General features: G+C 42.7%; 1 protein-coding gene across 2 annotated transcripts in view; it reads right to left on the minus strand.

Annotated features, from left to right (window-relative positions):
- The window catches only part of SHROOM2 (shroom family member 2), a 134,769-nt gene that overhangs the window by 55,510 nt on the left and 65,115 nt on the right, over nt 1-14,144 (minus strand). The gene's annotated exons all lie outside the window — the stretch shown is intronic.

Below are 14,144 nucleotides of genomic sequence, written 5' to 3' on the forward strand. Positions count from 1 at the left end.
AAAAGCCCCCCCCCCCCCCCCTCCCCGCCGGGTTACGCTAATAACGGCAGCACAAAGCTGCCATACGGAGGTTTTTAAACCTCCACGCAAACATGGAGCAGCGTGTTGCCTGCGACTACCGGGAAGGATCTGGGACGTGGGCAGGACCCGCCAGCAAACCCTGCAGGCACTGCCCCCCCCCCGCGCCCCCGCCCGGCCAGGCTCGCCACGATGAAGGCAGCTACTCTGAAAGCCAAGTAGAACTCAACTTCAGCTCTCCTATTTGTTTTTTTATTATTATTACTCATGATAAGTAACCATTGCTCAGGACATTAAAGTGGTACACTGCTCTCCTCCCTGAGGAGAAACACATCTCCTCCCCTGAAACACATTGCATGACAGTATTTTTTCTCTGGCGGCTGCAGGTCTCAGGCCGCAGAATTCACAACACCGCTTCGAATCAGTAGTAATTGTTTATAGTCAGGGTTCCCCCTATGGCACATCTAACCAGAAGAGGGCATTTGATGCCAGTCCTTGCGAACACAATGCTTCCTAGTGTTCATCTGTATCAGCTGCACCAGGAAATAAAACCTGGGTTCAGACAAGAATTCCCAATTTTTCTAATTTAAAAGGAAGGACGAATCAGTGGCCTCAGTCAGAACTGAGCTGTATCTACAAAGAACTGTTACACGCCGTCAGCACTAATTCTCTGAGTTAAAACTGTTTTAGTGATTAAAGATTCTTTAAAAAAAAGTATTCAGTTTTCAGTCACTTCAGTTTCTACAGAACATTTTTGTTCGCAAAGCTGCACACCACTGTTTCACAGTATAGTCCCTGTGTTTCAAAGTACAACTTCCCTGCAAGCCCCAGAATTTGGGAACCAGTCAATGCAGTTAAATTGAACAGCAGCTATCAAAATAAAATTCTTCTCCCTCCATTCACCAAGCTGCAACTCAGACTTTTCAGCAGTGAAGCAAAGCCTCTTTCCAGCGCTTTGTTTTTAATATAGCCCATGTTCACATTTTGACAGTTGCAGCAGGAGGTCCAAACTGCTTATTTTAAACTAGGAATTTGTCCCGATTCCAGTGTAAGGTAAATGGCTACAAGACTGCCCTGCCTGCACGCCAAGGATGCAATGCTAAGGAAATGCAGACAGGCTGCAGCACTGAGATAAAATGGAAACCTACGCGTCCTTAAAGGTCAAATGCACAATCTATTGGCATTCTCAAACAAGAAGCACGCTCGGACACTGCACGTACTGAATGGTACGTCTCACAAGGTGCCCTCGGATTGTTCCAAAGCCAAATAAACCAAATCATGCTGCAGTTGTTTGTCCTATGGAAAAAAAATCCTTTCATACATCATTAAGACGGCTAGTTACGAACAGTGTTGGCCCGCTCCAGCCAGACGAGTAACTACGAGAAGTTCAGTCTTTGGGATCTCCTCAGCAAGCCACTCATCCACTGTTTTTTATTCCATGTAGAGAAATTTCAAGAATTTGTAGTGACAGCACAGGTGCCCTTGCTTGTCCCCTCATAAATCCCACATGACTTCATAGTTCCCAGCTTTCTCACCTCACCTCCTTTAAAATAATGTGTACACTGGGCCAGACATACCAACACTTTAACGAATTTTATAAATCTGTATACGCTGGGGAAAAAAAAAAGTCCTTCCAAGTCATGTCCTTTTTTTTTTTTTTTCAGTTCACCAATCTTGTGCTCAATGGATTAAAATACACTGGAATAGCAACATACAATGCAATTAAATGGGTGTGCAAAAAGCCACTGTAAATAAACTACCAAATCACTTACTCAATTTATGAAAAACATTATTCAGATATTTTTAGTCTTCTGAATCCTCGGGGGGAAGAAAAAGGAGGGTGAAAACCACCATGAAGTTGCAGTTACCCACAGGAGCCTCAAATAATAAGACGAAATAACGTCACCAGTTTTCCTTCCAAAAATAGTTCAATGTATTTTTCCCTTCAGATTGTGATGACCTCATGTGTCCACCTGCCTAACCTGGCAGCTCACAACTAGAACAGGATGATTTTTTTTTTTTTCCCTAAAAAGAAAAAAAAGATAAAATTGCTGTCTGAAAAAATCAACTCTTTTTTGTGAATGAGCACTTATTTGGTCAAAATACCTCCTTTTCTTTCTTCTTACCCTCCCTTCAAATAAGACAAACAACATTCCTTTCTGTAGAGTACTGAAGGAGTCATTGCCCTTGGCAGACAAAGACATTAGGTGTTTTCTCTCTCAGGCATCTATATTCATAGAATTCAAATTACCTCCTGTTACTTCAGTCACCACTGGCAGATCTATCTGCCAGGGTACTATAGGAATGAAGTACCTAAAATCTGGCAAAAGACTAAGGTCCAGCAGCAAAGCTATATAAGGAATGTGAACAGCTTCTTGTGTCATTCTCAATAATTCAATACAACCATGAGTTATCCTAATCTAGGCTCAAACCGCTGTTATCAATTCCATAAAGAAGCTTTAGGTTAAGTGCAATACAATGCCCTCCTCCTTGCCCCTTGCCATTTTCAGTGCTGTCCTGCCTCCCGACATACCTCTCTGTATCTTTGGATGTAACGGAAAACCAAGCAATGGGTAAAAGTGATTTTAAAAAGAGGACAAAGCATCCAAAACTTGAGGTTGAACATCTTTCCTGAACACAGTTACTCTCCCACTATTATTTCTTCTTAATTTTCTTCGAAAATGGAGAAAGGAAGGGGTCGTGGTGTGCATGTGTGAAAGAATATGAGAAAGAAGAAAAATGCAGAAAGTCCCCTGAAAATTTTCATGCAACAATCCTATATTAAAGGATCCCTCCCCCAAATTAAAAAACTCCCACAATATATTTTGAAGTAAACCTTCACTGTCTGTCATTCATAACAATACAGATGATTCAAAAAAGTTTTTCATATATATATACACATACAGATGCGCCCACACACACATCTATACGTACATGCAAAGTCACTTTTTAGGCTTTCCAAAACTCAAAATATGCCCACAACTTCTCTGTCCAGGTTGATAGTTTTGCACTTCAACCGCCGGTTTTTGGTCTTCCCAACACATCAAAGTCCTGCTAAAACCTGACCCACAGCTCACTTCTGAATTTGTCTCCCTGCTTCTTTCTAGAGCATCACAGCCTGAACCGCTTAATCCCTTTTTGTAAGGGTGTCCTACTGCCTTTCACTCAGATTCAGCCTTGGATGCCCCAACTTCCGGCTGTCCTGAGCTTCGACAGCAGCAATTTAAATGCTTTTTCTAAAGTACACTCTATGCCAGCATTCACACCATCTATCCAGGAGAGCCTTAAATTTCCTTTCAGAGAGGGACAGTAAATTCAGGCTTAGTTTGGGTGAGCCACACAGTGACTGCATAAACCCCTCTCAAAAGCCAACAAACAGAGGGCCTTCCTAGCTGAGACAGAAACATCAGGACTTGAAATTTTAAGTTAACTGTGTGGAGACATCACACCCTCACTTTTATAGAGATTAAACTTAAAACGTGTAAAATGCCTGTTCATGCTGAGCAATAAACCTGAAAAACTACTGGTAAATATCATCACGGTAAGTATTTTAAGGCAATGCCTTTTACATCTGCAAATCTATAGCAAGCTTTATGAAAACAACACACACTATCTCCTCTCTTTCACACTTACTCCCTGAATAAAAAAAATGCCCGACTGGAACATTATTTGGGATGAAAATTTGTTGAAGGTTATGATGTTAGGTATCTGCTGAAGATGAAATGGAAATGCTTTCACATCATAATTGATCAAATGCTGCTTGTATGAGATTTAAAAAACTAGTATGCCAGCTCAATAGCCTAGGAAAGTGAATTTAAAGGTAAAGCTCTTAATATCAGAAATTGTCAACAGCAACATTACTGTTAGCTTGCCAGCTGTGCTCTGTTTTCCAAAACAAACACAGGAGGGCTGACATACACAAATTCAAATTACTACTGGCAACACTCAAGCCATACCAGAGTTGGTCTTGTTTCAAGACTGCTTCTCTCCATTAACAGCAGCACGCACCCCATCTGTTGTCAGAACCACCTCTCCTTGCGTATTAGCATCTATTCTTTTGGGAAAATCCCCTGTGACATACTTCACTGGAATGGGATGAACCAATGATGAAAGCTAATCAGCCTGGTATATGAAAAAACTCTTTGCTGACCTCAGACAGCTGAGTCCCGCTGCCTGCATTCCCTTGTCCAGTGACAGCTGGATTAGCCACAGGCGAAAAAACCCAGACATCCAAGACTGCGCACATAACATGCACAGACACACAAACTGCAGAAGATGAACAGTTGAGAAAGAGAACAGTTGGTAGTCTCAAGCAACGCTGAAACCCATGTATAGAAATTAAAAATAAGAATAAAATTTTCATGCCAAAAAAGTAATTAGCAGCCTTGTCATTCTAAGACAAATCTATGACTGCCCTAGCATACTCAACTCTTTTCAAAGTTTAAATGATTTTGATGAGCAGAAAAAACTAAATGAAAGTTGGGCTCCTAATCAACTTTGTGAATCCCTCTAACTTACCAAATAGTAAACTATTATCCTTTCTGGTTAAAATGTATTGAAAACACATTATAGTTGAAGAAAATTGTGTCTTAATGAAGGAAAGCTGTTAACAACCGAATAAGCATGAAGCAACGAACAAGCCCGGTCTAACAGCAGTTCATCCAATTCCTAATCCCTAGCAACTACAGAAGCTCCTTGCAACAAGTTTTCGTATGCTCACCTTCTGCGCTGGCAGCTCTTTGCTCAGCTCAACCATCTCCCTGGATGGAGTCACCAGCGTGATTCCCCCTGGAGCGCCGTCACTACCTCCGTCTTTGCACCCTTTCCTCTCTCCAGCCCCTGTCCCATACTTGTTTGGGGTTGGCTGTTCCCACCTTCCCCTCTCCAAGAACACGGCAAGCTCACACACCCTTTGCAGGCCCATTCCTACACAGTCTTTTCCCACCTGTGTTTTTACGTTGGGAGCCAGACTGGCTTTTTTGTGGCTCTACTGCAGTGTCAGAAGGAAAGTTGCAATGACAGAAGATGGTGCTGGAGTCACTTAATAATCAAGTTAGAACATGTAGGAAAACACTGAATATGTATTAAATCCAGCATATCATTTTATGGCTAATTATACCAGATTTAAGAGCTCTATCAATGGCTGGTAAGAATTATTTAATGGTTTATTGTTGTGGTTTAACCTCAGTTGGCAAGGTTTCTAGGTTCCTAGGAAGGAAATTAACTCTGTCCCTGCCGAAACCAGGACATTTATATAAACTGCCTTCAAAATCTATTTAGTTTAGGGACAATTTGCAGGCCTGAATTCAAATTAGGCTTCAGAGCTGAACCTTCCAAAACCTACAAAATTTCAACATATCTACATGCAAACCCCCCACATTATCTACGAGTTAAGAATAATCAACACAGTATGCCTAAAAAAAAAAACCACACCCAATGTGTGTATTGACTGACCTTTAACATGAATGAAGAAAACACAGGAAGACAAGGATCTGCCTTTTGTTCCATCAGAATCCACAGGACATTTCAGAAGTACATAGACAAGATCACCAAACAAAATACTCTCCTCAAAAAGAGATCTCTGATTCTCTCAGCTCCCTCTGCTCCAGTCCACCCAACCCCGGTTTACTCCTGACATACCCTACACTGGCAATTGAGCTTTCTCCAGCCTGTAGACCTCAAAAGCAGCATCTCGAGCTCTGTAAAAAATCTTACTCTCAACACCTCTGGATTCACAATACCATAACTATAAATTTCCATGCGTAAAAATTAAACCCAGTACCTGTCCTTCCTTAAGGTGGGAATTATTTATCCAACTTCTGAAATGCAGAAGCTAGAGGATACAGCACTACCAACCCTTAATAACGAACCACCTTATTCCTTAATCTAAAACCGGTGCAAACCAGCCACAAACAGCTTCTGTTTTCTTCAGGGAATGACTACTATCCCCCCTTGTCCAGTCTGAAGCTGCAATATCGAGATCACCACCTCACTAAAAAGGAGGTATGGACATCCTGACATTACAAGACCAACAGTTGTACCAGGCACAACGCAGTTTCCCGTTTCTTGAACTTCTGCATCAGCATTCTAACTCAATCTTCCCAACTATTTCTATGTCAGAGCAACAGTCAAATTCTGGCTTTCCCACAGCTATTCTGAAACCTTTTCAAGTGCCATATCACATTTTTTCTTCCCCAAATATAGCAGCAGAAATGACTTGGGTTCAGCAAAATCTAAGAGAAGGAATACTGAAAATAATACCAGCCAACAGGACCAGTGAGGGAATTCATAGAGAATGACAAACTTGTGGCCCAATTTAGACTTCCCTACCCAAAAGACTTTTTGAAACCTCTGTTGAAGCCATGCTGGTAGTGGTGAAACACAGAGGATAATGCAACCTCAATACATTATGTGGTAAAATTGCTCACAAAAAGGAATGGTATTTAATGAAATAAATAGAGAACAGTATCGCAGGTCTCCATTACCAACAATATAGCCCTTTTTAGCCAGAAAAAACACTGGAATAAAAAGTAGAACCAACTGAACAGGCCCACATGAAATCTTTTTGCTCATCTATTTAAGAGCTTGCATTTGTTAAGTATTCAAATATTGCTTCTCAGCCTATTCTCACAACACTTGGGATTCTCAAGTAATCTTCCAAATAAATACTGGTAACGTCATACAACATCCAGGACCCATTTATTCCAGCTTAGCCATAACTGAGACAGAAGATGAGTGCAATACTGTAGAAAAAATTTATAATATTTTCCACATTAATAAAGAACTGAATAAGCTTTTTATGCAGAAACTTTCCCTCGAGGCATCTTGGTCTCAGAAGGACAACAGAGATTTGAAAGGAAAAACTGCTGCATAAAAAAAAAAGGGGGCGGGGAAGAAAACCACCTTCTGCAAGAGCCCCTTCTGGACTACACATACGAGTTTATGTGAAAATTTATAGTGCTCCAACTGAATGTGACATTTGGAGATAGCTATGCAACCACAAATCACACTGTGATATATGGCACTGTTTTTAAAAAACGATTTTTATTGTCATAATAACTATTTTCAGATTAAAACAGACAGAGCTTTGACACATTACAGAGCTCATAATTTGGGCACGAAATCTCAGCTGCCTTAATGTGTTGGAAGCCCGAGGCATAAGGTGGTTATAGTTGCACAATCATCTCTGAGGTAACCTCTCCCTCCTTACCTCCCAGGGGCAGCTCAAGTTTCAGGTGGAGAAGCTAATTGTTCAATTCCAAGTTATATGCCCTTCTTAATCTCCAACTGAGGACTGCAGCTGTAACAGCATTATAACAAGAAACAGTACAATTGGAAACACGCATGCATCTACAATTTTTCCATTGGCAAAGGGCAGATATTTTCCCACAACTTCTTGGAGCATGAGCTCCTCTCCTCCCATGCCTATATTAATCCGGGCCCAATTTCTTCAACATCGTGAGTAGAGACTCCTCATTGAAGTAGAGGAGATCTGCATGGGCAGGTATAACGTTGTCACCGCTGTCAACGAGAGCTCCTACCAGCCTGCAGAGCTGCAGATCTGTGCCTTACCCTGAGAAAGGCAAGGCCACAACCCTCCATCCCTAGAGTGGAGATGGGGGCTACAGTGAACCAAGTGAGAGAAGCTGGCCCCTCTGCTGGGGCTGGCTCTACGTCCTATTTCATCTCCTGCCATTTTATTCTGTCAGAAACAGAGCTGGACCCCAACTTCAACCCTCCCTGCTACAAGACAGTGCTGATCCTTATCACACAGTGGTTAAGCAAGACTAAGATCCAGCTGATGGCCACAGAAGCACGAATGGATAAGAATGATCTTTCTTCCCCTGCATTGTCTCTCTTATGGATAGAGTATCTGGGTCATCCAGAGACAGTGATACTCTTCTTCCTATTGCAAATGGATTAGCAGCTATGCCTGGAGAAGATGGGTCCCTCCCTGCACACAGTACTGTACCTACAGGATGCACAGACTTGTCCCTGTCTCCACCCCTGCCCAAACCTTCCTCCCTCCATCACACACACAGAAACAGAGGGGTGGGTCTGAAGCCTGAAAATAGAGGGCTTAATTTCTTCACTCCTTTCAATAACATGAGACCCTTCCAGAAATGCAGACACGAACTGAGTGTTCATGAAAAGGAAATGCAATGAACGCAAGGATATCAAACTGGCAATACCTCTGCCAGAGATTCACCCACGATAGCCACCTCACCCCCTGCCCCAGAGAAACAGCGGTGGACACGGACAAGTCGCCGTCCCCTGTGCCACCCCTGCAGCTTAGCCCCTCAGGCAGCAGCTCCCAGAACTGCCAGCCCGAGCCGCTGGTCCAGGTGAAGAACCCACTCCAGTCCAGCCACTGAGTAAACACACTCAAGTCTTCAGTAAATTTATGCTGATCAAAAAAATAAAACCCTACTTAACCTATTAACTGCAACAATGCCGTTTCCCTTGATTTGGATACCCTGGGAACACGTACAGGCTTTATTTTGAGCAGATGTATGGCAGCCTTAAAACACTTAAAACCACTGAGAGCTGGAAGTTTAAAAGTGACCAGACAACTCTGATTTCTGGGTTTCCCAGAGCAGAGCTGATTTTGTTTAGTGGATAATGTTCTTGCAGGCTTTGAGGCTTATTTTCCAGAAACTGAATGTGCCAAGATAGGCACCCAATTTAACATCATTAGACTTGAAAGCTGGGTTCAGTCACTTCACAGCAAAATAAAAGCTATTTTCCAAGCAAGATTGAAAACAGAATCACTTCACAGCAATTACACCACAAATCTTCAACAGATTATTCCTCTTCCAGCCCACCTCATACCACCGCTTCAGATCTCAATCTTTAGTCACCCTAATTATCACCAAGAATAAGTTTTACAAGAGAGTCAATCTGGCAAAAATAAAACTAAAAAACCGCAAGTTGAAACATGTGCTTGGATACAAAGAAATCAAATCGGAAACTACCTCAATGATTTTCCAAGGCCAGATCAGTTACAATGGATGACGAAATACAGGAAAAAAAGCTCTAGCTAATATTCATAAATAGTTACTCCTGCTGCTAAAGCTTGTGTGTTAAAAAGCCACAGGGGCTATCAGCATTCCTCTGAAGTGACTGAGTAGTTTAATAACTGAATTTATCCACGCACTCTTCCTACATAAACGGAGGTATGGACCCTGATGCAAGGTATCTATGGACAATCTCACAATAAATAATGATACTATATTCATATGCAAGTTGTGACTACATCACTATTTTTAAACCCAGAGCAGTGAATGTGGCTCTAACACTGAATACTCAGCTGTTTGCATTATATGTACTAGATTTAGTCTTCCTGAGCTGGAAAACAAAATTGGGTTGTAACATTGGTGTTCGGGTGGTGTAGAGCTCCCTCAGGGAAGTTTAAACAGCCTCGAAGAATAGAAAAGATGTCTTTCATATATAAAAGATGATGACTGAAAGAGACACTGAATACTACATATGTGTTCCAGGTGATTAATGAAAGTCTAATATTTTATAGCTTTACTTGAAGTTCAGTGAGGTCAGCAGGAACGTGTGATGTATTTTATGTGCCAGTGCTCTGCTATGTATTATTATGCTTTATTATAAACCAACAGTAACCCGCAGAAGTTGACCATAACTCTTCTGGGATCCTGCCCCACAAATACAATGGGCAGCTCCTATCCGAATAGCTCCCACTTGATGGAAGCTCTATTAGCCTCACTAGATTAAGGATTTCTCTAATGGAGCTGGCTGCTCTGTCTGGTCACCACTAAGCAGATAGAGACAGAAACACATCCTGAGCCCACGCTGCTCTGGCACCCCACCTTCACAGCATATGTTCTTGAAAGCAGGAAGCAGCTACTGGACTGGCAGTGAGAAAAAAAATCCCACTCTGCCAAATTTATCATTTAAATGCCTCCCCCTTCCCAAAACCGCAGAAGACAAGGGTATATAAAAGATTTTTTTTTTTCCAGTTTTGATCACTACTTCATATACCTCTCCTTCCCAAAAAGAAATCCTACGATCCTTCTTTAGATTTACAGGAAGGAACAAACAATTTTGGTCTCACACGTTTATCAGCATACTTGTTTTCTCTTGCACTGTTCCGTAAAAATCCCCTTGCATCCTTGTGTAACCTCTGTGCATGTTGGCAAACTGCTCACAGCCTGGGAAACTTTTTCCATTCAGTTTTCTTTTCACAACAATGAAAGCTCAAGACTGAAAAACTTGACACTTTAAGTTTCACTAACAGACTAACTCTGCTACTCCATTTGCTCTGACAATACACACTGGTATGAAGAGACCTGTCCAAGAAAACTAGTTGCAGACCTCTTAGAAAGTAGCAACTGCAAACCACCCCAGTGCACAGCCTCGCTGAGAGATGAGTGGTTTTGCTCAGCAACACAAAGCATGCTGAAGCCAGGTCTGCATGAGAAACGGGAGACAAATTGGCAAGTAAACCACAAAATACTCTTCTCAGAGTCACCTCCCCTCTTCAACACTTTCTGACTCCACTTCAACAATCCTATTATGAAATTTTAATCAGAGGCATTCAAGACAACCCTGCGTGGCTTCCCCCCCCACCCCCCTCCACGGACAAGTTAATAAGATACAAAAAAGCCAAGAGAAAGGCACCCTGAGCATTGCTTATCCCAGCAATGGGCTGTAGGGGCGAGGAGCTGCTGGAGCTGATCGGGTGCTGGTGCCCTGCCTCCTGTCCAGCCTGGCAGGAGCCTCTTCCTTCCTGGCACAGCCCTAGGTACCTACCCAGGCACCGTGCCGGGCAGTACCTCCTCCCCAGACCCCTTCCTCAGGGACCAGGCATGGCTCCCAGCCAGCAGGCAAGCCTCCACGTCGGGGAGCAGGACTGGGCTGGGGGAGAAGCAATGGGGCCCCAGCTGTGGGCCGGGGCAGCACGCGTGGGGTGCGGGCGGCACCCACCTGGGCTCTGTCCCCGGCGAAAGCGGGCGATGCTGGCAGAGCAGAGCATGGGACCCCGCAGCCCTCAGCGACCGACCGTCCTCCTCCTGCGCTAATCCGCGCCGCTGTGCCAGCTTAGGGGATATAATTAGACTCACAAAGGAGCCTTGTTACCGCTGGCCATAGCAGTTTTGATTAGTCATGCCAGCGACTCCACCGCCCGACTCCGGTGAACACCGCCTGCGGAGCTCGGCGGGGAAAAGCTGAGCAAAGCCTGAAAAATTAAACCAGAGGACTGTGCCTGGAGGAGGAGGAGGAGGGAGGGGGGATTTTTATTTTTAATTTGAAGTGGTGTTTGACACTGCACGTGGAAAATACACTGAGATTATGCTGCTGAAACTGATTTTTTCAGCTGTTCCATCCTTTTCTTTTGCAATCTTCTAAGCAAATACGTGGGTGAACAGTCCAGTCCAGGGCGCTACATTGTAAAGAAGTTAACGTCACCTATGAGATACAAATCTGCTCAAGGAGCAAAGCTAAAAGAAAATCTCCAGAACAACCTGGGCCTCTTAAGATCTGATGGGCTGTCAATAGCGTTTGAAGGTTACAGATGGTTTTCCTATACATTAAAACCAATCAGCCAGTCTTCTCACGGAGCAGCACTTCCCCCAAAAGAGAGGCAGCCTGTGATATTCTAGAAATAACTAACCTCGGTACTCAGAAAGGCATTGGAAATCATCGCCTATGGAGAAAAGTGGCAGGTACGTCCTTCCATCCCCCAGGGAGACTGATGTTACAAATTCTGGGGAGTTCTTTCAAAGGACAATTTATTTTAATAATCTTTTGAAAAAATAAGCTTTATTCCATAGTCACACCATTAATCCCCTGCTGCTGGCTAGATTTGCACATGTAAGCTTGCTATGGTTGCTGACCATCATCGTACCTGAGGATGTAAAGGATACAGTAACAGGCTGCATAGAGTTTATTTGGGGGAAAATGAAAAAGATTAGTTCTGCTGTATCATTAAGGATCAGCCCAGGAGAATGAGAAGGAGAAACTTTCTTCCTATATACTGGCATACGTGCCGAGACCAGGTTTTCCTTTGGTTCACTGACCCATCACTCTAAACACACAACAACTACACATTTTTATTGGTTCTGTGCTATAACACAGCAGACTGGTTGCCACAAGAAGCTGACTGCACCGCAGCGTCCTTACCAACTGACTGACCCACAACCTGTGTATGAAAAATGAACAGCTTTTCACAGGTCAAAGGAGGATGCGCTTAGAGTCATAAAGGAAATGCTGGAAGTACCATGGATTTACAGAAATCCTCAAACTTCAGGAGGGAGAAGAAGGTTGACAAAAGGGCAAGAAGTGGTCTTATTTTATGCAGGTATATTTGGATTTTAATAAGAAATCTAGTTAGACAGCATATGGCAGAATTACACAATTACAAAGAAGTCCAATAGCTCCACTGTGTGAACTTGCTGGAAGTTAGATGGCATATGGCTAAAACTTTCCCAGCCAGACTGCAATATTCTATCAAAAAATGACTGCGCTTTATATAAAGGTGAGAGTACTGATTTCTCACAGATGTTAAAGCTAATATAATGAGGGTTTTTTGGAAGTAGTCTGAATAAAGGTAAGCTATATGATCCCTTGCTTACCAACATTAACACACATGCATGTGTGAGCATGTGCACACTCAGTCCAGAGAAAGACAGACTTCCGTTTGATGGGTCACTTTTCTAACATTGTTTCTGAAAGAATCTAAAAAACTTATTGTTGTGTGAATGAGGATGCGAAGTCCAGCTGACAAATACTATTCTATACTTGGTGACTTATTTGGCAAAACAGAAGTAAAATCAAGTGGAAAAAAGAACTTTCTTTCCGAATTTCCAGCAGCAAGTCCACCTTCACTCTACATAACAGAAGAATAAATTGCATAGAGCGAGTACTATTGAATCCACTGTCCAAAAAAGAATTACATTGGTACAGTGGTGAAAAAAGAGGAAAACCAAGTTAAAAAGCAAGTATCTCCTTAATTTTAAAGAAGGGGAAAACTTGAACCTCAAAATATAGTTGGCTAATAGGATTTTTAATTTGGCTTTAAAAAGCTTTTTTCCAGTCTTAACCTGCAATCAGATACTGATGAGCTGTCCTGCTAGACTGCAGGCAGAACAGCAAACGGACAAAGCAAGTTCATGTTACCTTCACTACAAGGACTGCTGGGCATGGCACAACATTTGCTGGAAAATAGCTGTAAATAAATGGTCACATAATTGCTATGAAAGCATTTATAAAAGACTAGTCGAAATTTTAACAATATCCCTGAAAGGACTGGGATTATTACTGTGCTTATTTTACACATAGGATCCAAAGATCAGAGAAGGTGGGTGACCAGACAAATGCCGTGCACAAAGATTTCAGCCTATCAAAGAATAGAGACTTTTCAGTCAAGTATTTTGAGGGCAAAGACCCCTCTCACTCAAGGCCTTATCTCAAGTGTAAACCTGCCTCTCTCCAAGAGAGTACAACTAAGTAAATAACCTGGGATCATTACTCTAGTTGCTGTTGGATTACAGCATAGAAGGAAAAGGAGCCTACAGCCAACTTCACACACTTGGTATTAATGCAGATGTGCTTATAAAGCTATGACAGTGGATTTGTAATCACGATGGTATCAAGTCTATGTAGTACCAAACAACTTTTCATTAATAACTGCTCTTTTCTTAAAAGAGGAAACTGTATGTTCCTAGTTCAGAGGAAACCCCTGCACGCCACAATCTAAGCTTCCAGAAGGCTTTACCTCCTTACTGAGAAATAAAACACCAGCCAAGAGCTTTGTAATTCGAAAACAGAACGGGTCAAGAGTTACCCCCCTCACCTTCTCCTCTCCCATCCCTGGAATCAGAAAACAGCGATTCAGGGTGAAAAGCTTTCACCGGGAACACAACTGTCAGTTTCACTGGGAAAGGTTTCCCAGTTCCTTTTTTCGTTCGTTTTAATAACCAAAGTTGTGGGGAGTAACCCGCTCATCACCGAGAGCAGCACCACAGGAAAAGCAGCATCTGTGATCAAGCCCGTTGCCAAAGGTGCGTGTCCCAGTCTCTCCTCCACCTGACTCTGGCTGCCAATGCGGACTTCACCCCCCTCCAAGCCTCTCACCTATCCTTCCCTCAGGGATACGG

This window comes from Aptenodytes patagonicus, chromosome 1, assembly GCF_965638725.1.
Source record: "Aptenodytes patagonicus chromosome 1, bAptPat1.pri.cur, whole genome shotgun sequence".
Classification (NCBI taxonomy): domain Eukaryota; kingdom Metazoa; phylum Chordata; class Aves; order Sphenisciformes; family Spheniscidae; genus Aptenodytes; species Aptenodytes patagonicus.